The sequence below is a fragment of the Anolis carolinensis genome, unplaced genomic scaffold (assembly GCF_035594765.1).
Source record: "Anolis carolinensis isolate JA03-04 unplaced genomic scaffold, rAnoCar3.1.pri scaffold_24, whole genome shotgun sequence".
Lineage (NCBI taxonomy): Eukaryota > Metazoa > Chordata > Lepidosauria > Squamata > Dactyloidae > Anolis > Anolis carolinensis.
In genome coordinates, this window is record NW_026943833.1 from 236,839 (window position 1) to 242,037 (window position 5,199).

General features: G+C 56.1%; 1 protein-coding gene across 2 annotated transcripts in view; it reads right to left on the bottom strand.

Moving 5' to 3' along the window:
* git2 (GIT ArfGAP 2) overlaps positions 1–5,199 on the bottom strand; it is a 77,561-nt gene that overhangs the window by 21,535 nt on the left and 50,827 nt on the right. The window lies entirely within an intron of this gene.

Consider the following 5,199-nt stretch of genomic DNA (forward strand, 5'->3'; position numbering starts at 1 on the left):
CAAAAAAATCCCGGACGAACCCCTAGGAGGACCCCTGATTGGGCAAAGAAATCCTGGATGAACCCCCAGGAGGTTCCCCGATTGGATGATGAAATCCTGGACAAACCCCTAGGAGGACCCCTGATTGGGCAAAGAAATCCTGGATGAACCCCCAGGAGGTTCCCCGATTGGATGATGAAATCCCGGACGAACCCCTAGGAGGACCCCTGATTGGGCAAAGAAATCCTGGACGAACCCCCAGGAGGTTCCCCGATTGGATGATGAAATCCTGGACGAACCCCTAGGAGGACCCCTGATTGGGCAAAGAAATCCTGGATGAACCCCCAGGAGGTTCCCCGATTGGATGATGAAATCCTGGACGAACCCCTAGGAGGACCCCTGATTGGGCAAAGAAATCCTGGATGAACCCCCAGGAGGTTCCCCGATTGGATGATGAAATCCTGGACGAACCCCTAGGAGGACCCCTGATTGGGCAAAGAAATCCTGGATGAACCCCCAGGAGGTTCCCCGATTGGATGATGAAATCCTGGACGAACCCCTAGGAGGACCCCTGATTGGGCAAAGAAATCCTGGATGAACCCCCAGGAGGTTCCCCGATTGGATGATGAAATCCTGGACGAACCCCTAGGAGGACCCCTGATTGGGCAAAGAAATCCTGGATGAACCCCCAGGAGGTTCCCCGATTGGATGATGAAATCCTGGACGAACCCCTAGGAGGACCCCTGATTGGGCAAAGAAATCCTGGATGAACCCCCAGGAGGTTCCCCGATTGGATGATGAAATCCTGGACGAACCCCTAGGAGGGACCCCTGATTGGGCAAAGAAATCCTGGATGAACCCCCAGGAGGTTCCCCGATTGGATGATGAAATCCTGGACGAACCCCTAGGAGGACCCCTGATTGGGCAAAGAAATCCTGGATGAACCCCCCAGGAGGTTCCCCGATTGGATGATGAAATCCTGGACAAACCCCTAGGAGGACCCCCGATTGGGCAAAGAAATCCTGGACGAACCCCCAGGAGGTTCCCCGATTGGATGATGAAATCCTGGACAAACCCCTAGGAGGACCCCCGATTGGGCAAAGAAATCCTGGACGAACCCCCAGGAGGTTCCCCGATTGGATGATGAAATCCTGGACGAAACCCCTAGGAGGACCCCCCGATTGGGCAAAGAAATCCTGGACGAACCCCCAGGAGGTTCCCCGATTGGATGATGAAATCCTGGACAAACCCCTAGGAGGACCCCCGATTGGGCAAAGAAATCCTGGACGAACCCCCAGGAGGTTCCCCGATTGGATGATGAAATCCTGGACAAACCCCTAGGAGGACCCCCGATTGGGCAAAGAAATCCTGGACGAACCCCCAGGAGGTTCCCCGATTGGATGATGAAATCCTGGACAAACCCTAGAGGACCCCCGATTGGGCAAAGAAATCCTGGACGAACCCCCCAGGAGGTTCCCCGATTGGATTGATGAAATCCTGGACGAACCCCTAGGAGGACCCCCGATTGGGCAAAGAAATCCTGGACGAGGTTCCCCGATTGGATGATGAAATCCTGGACAAACCCCTAGGAGGACCCCGATTGGGCAAAGAAATCCTGGACGAACCCCCAGGAGGTTCCCCGATTGGATGATGAAATCCTGACAAACCCCTAGGAGGACCCCCGATTGGGCAAAGAAATCCTGGACGAACCCCCAGGAGGACCCCGATTGGGCAAAGAAATCCTGGACGAACCCCCAGGAGGAACCCCGATCGGATGATGAAATCCTGGACGAACCCCTAGGAGGACCCCCGATTGGGCAAAGAAATCCTGGACGAACCCCCAGGAGGAACCCCGATCGGATGATGAAATCCTGGACGAACCCCCAGGAGGACCCCCGATTGATGATGAAATCCTGACGAACCCCTAGGAGGTTCCCCGATTGGATGATGAAATCCTGGACAAACCCTAGGAGGACCCCTGATTGGGCAAAGAAATCCTGGACGAACACCCAGGAGGTTCCCCGATTGGATGATGAAATCCTGGGACAAACCCCTAGGAGGTTCCCCGATTGGATGATGAAATCCTGGACAAACCCTAGGAGGACCCCTGATTGGGCAAAGAAATCCTGGACGAACCCCCAGGAGGTTCCCCGATTGGATGATGAAATCCTGGACAAACCCCTAGGAGGTTCCCCGATTGGATGATGAAATCCTGGACAAACCCCTAGGAGGACCCCCGATTGGGCAAAGAAATCCTGGACGAACCCCCAGGAGGTTCCCCGATTGGATGATGAAATCCTGGACAAACCCTAGGAGGACCCCCGATTGGGCAAAGAAATCCTGGACGAACCCCCAGGAGGTTCCCCGATTGGATGATGAAATCCTGGACAAACCCCTAGGAGGACCCCCGATTGGGCAAAGAAATCCTGGACGAACCCCCAGGAGGTTCCCCGATTGGATGATGAAATCCTGGACAAACCCCTAGGAGGACCCCCGATTGGGCAAAGAAATCCTGGACGAACCCCCAGGAGGACCCCCGATTGGGCAAAGAAATCCTGGACGAACCCCCAGGAGGAACCCCGATCGGATGATGAAATCCTGGACGAACCCCTAGGAGGACCCCCGATTGGGCAAAGAAATCCTGGACGAACCCCCAGGAGGAACCCCGATCGATGATGAAATCCTGGACGAACCCCCAGGAGGACCCCCGATTGGATGATGAAATCCTGGACGAACCCCTAGGAGGACCCCTGATTGGGCAAAGAAATCCTGGATGAACCCCCCAGGAGGTTCCCCGATTGGATGATGAAATCCTGGACGAACCCCTAGGAGGACCCCTGATTGGGCAAAGAAATCCTGGATGAACCCCAGGAGGTTCCCCGATTGGATGATGAAATCCTTGGACGAACCCCTAGGAGGACCCCTGATTGGGCAAAGAAATCCTGGACGAACCCCCAGGAGGTTCCCCGATTGGATGATGAAATCCTGGACAAACCCCTAGGAGGACCCCCGATTGGGCAAAGAAATCCTGGACGAACCCCCAGGAGGTTCCCCGATTGGATGATGAAATCCTGGACAAACCCCTAGGAGGACCCCCGATTGGGCAAAGAAATCCTGGACGAACCCCCAGGAGGACCCCCGATTGGGCAAAGAAATCCTGGACGAACCCCCAGGAGGAACCCCGATCGGACAAAGAAATCCCGGACGAACCCCTAGGAGGACCCCCGATTGGCAAAGAAATCCTGGACGAACCCCCAGGAGGTTCCCCGATTGGAGTGATGAAATCCTGGACGAACCCTAGGAGGACCCCCGATTGGGCAAAGAAATCCTGGACGAACCCCTAGGAGGACCCCCGATTGGGCAAAGAAATCCTGGACAAACCCCTAGGAGGACCCCCGATTGGGCAAAGAAATCCTGGACGAACCCCTAGGAGGACCCCTGATTGGGCAAAGAAATCCTGGACGAACCCCCAGGAGGAACCCCGATCGGACAAAGAAATCCCGGACAAACCCCTTGGAGGACCCCCGATTGGGCAAAGAAATCCTGGACGAACCCCCAGGAGGAACCCCGATCGGACAAAGAAATCCCGGACAAACCCCTTGGAGGACCCCCGATTGGGCAAAGAAATCCTGGACAAACCCCTAGGAGGACCCCGATTGGCAAAGAAATCCTGGACAAACCCCTAGGAGGACCCCTGATTGGGCAAAGAAATCCTGGACGAACCCCCAGGAGGAACCCCGATCGGACAAAGAAATCCCGGACAAACCCCTTGGAGGACCCCCGATTGGGCAAAGAAATCCTGGACGAACCCCCAGGAGGAACCCCGATCGGACAAAGAAATCCCGGACAAACCCCTTGGAGGACCCCCGATTGGGCAAAGAAATCCTGGACGAACCCCTAGGAGGAACCCCGATCGGACAAAGAAATCCCGGACAAACCCCTTGGAGGACCCCGATTGGGCAAAGAAATCCTGGACAAACCCCTAGGAGGACCCCCGATTGGGCAAAGAAATCCTGGACAAACCCCTAGGAGGACCCCTGATTGGGCAAAGAAATCCTGGACGAACCCCCAGGAGGAACCCCGATCGGACAAAGAAATCCCGGACAAACCCCTTGGAGGACCCCCGATTGGGCAAAGAAATCCTGGACGAACCCCCAGGAGGAACCCCGATCGGACAAAGAAATCCCGGACAAACCCCTTGGAGGACCCCCGATTGGGCAAAGAAATCCTGGACGAACCCCTAGGAGGACCCCTGATTGGGCAAAGAAATCCTGGACGAACCCCCAGGAGGAGCCCCGATCGGACAAAGAAATCCCGGACAAACCCCTTGGTGGACCCCCGATTGGGCAAAGAAATCCTGGACGAACCCCTAGGAGGACCCCTGATTGGCAAAGAAATCCTGGACGAACCCCCAGGAGGACCCCCGATTGGGCAAAGAAATCCCGGACAAACCCCTTGGAGGACCCCCGATTGGGCAAAGAAATCCTGGACGAACCCCCAGGAGGAACCCCGATCGGACAAAGAAATCCCGGACAAACCCCTTGGAGGACCCCGATTGGGCAAAGAAATCCTGGACGAACCCCTAGGAGGACCCCTGATTGGGCAAAGAAATCCTGGACGAACCCCCAGGAGGACCCCCGATTGGGCAAAGAAATCCCGGACAAACCCCTTGGAGGACCCCCGATTGGGCAAAGAAATCCTGGACGAACCCCTAGGAGGACCCCTGATTGGGCAAAGAAATCCTGGACGAACCCCCAGGAGGAACCCCGATCGGACAAAGAAATCCCGGACAAACCCTTGGAGGACCCCCGATTGGGCAAAGAAATCCTGGACGAACCCCTAGGAGGACCCCTGATTGGGCAAAGAAATCCTGGACGAACCCCCAGGAGGAACCCCGATCGGACAAAGAAATCCCGGACAACCCCTTGGAGGACCCCTGATTGGGCAAAGAAATCCTGGGACGAACCCCCAGGAGGAACCCGATCGGACAAAGAAATCCTGGACAAACCCCTAGGAGGACCCCTGATTGGGCAAAGAAATCCTGGACGAACCCCCAGGAGGAACCCCGATCGGACAAAGAAATCCGGACAAACCCCATGGAGGACCCCTGATTGGGCAAAGAAATCCTGGACGAACCCCAGGAGGAACCCCGATCGGACAAAGAAATCCTGGACGAACCCCTAGGAGACCCTGATTGGGCAAAGAAATCCTGGACGAACC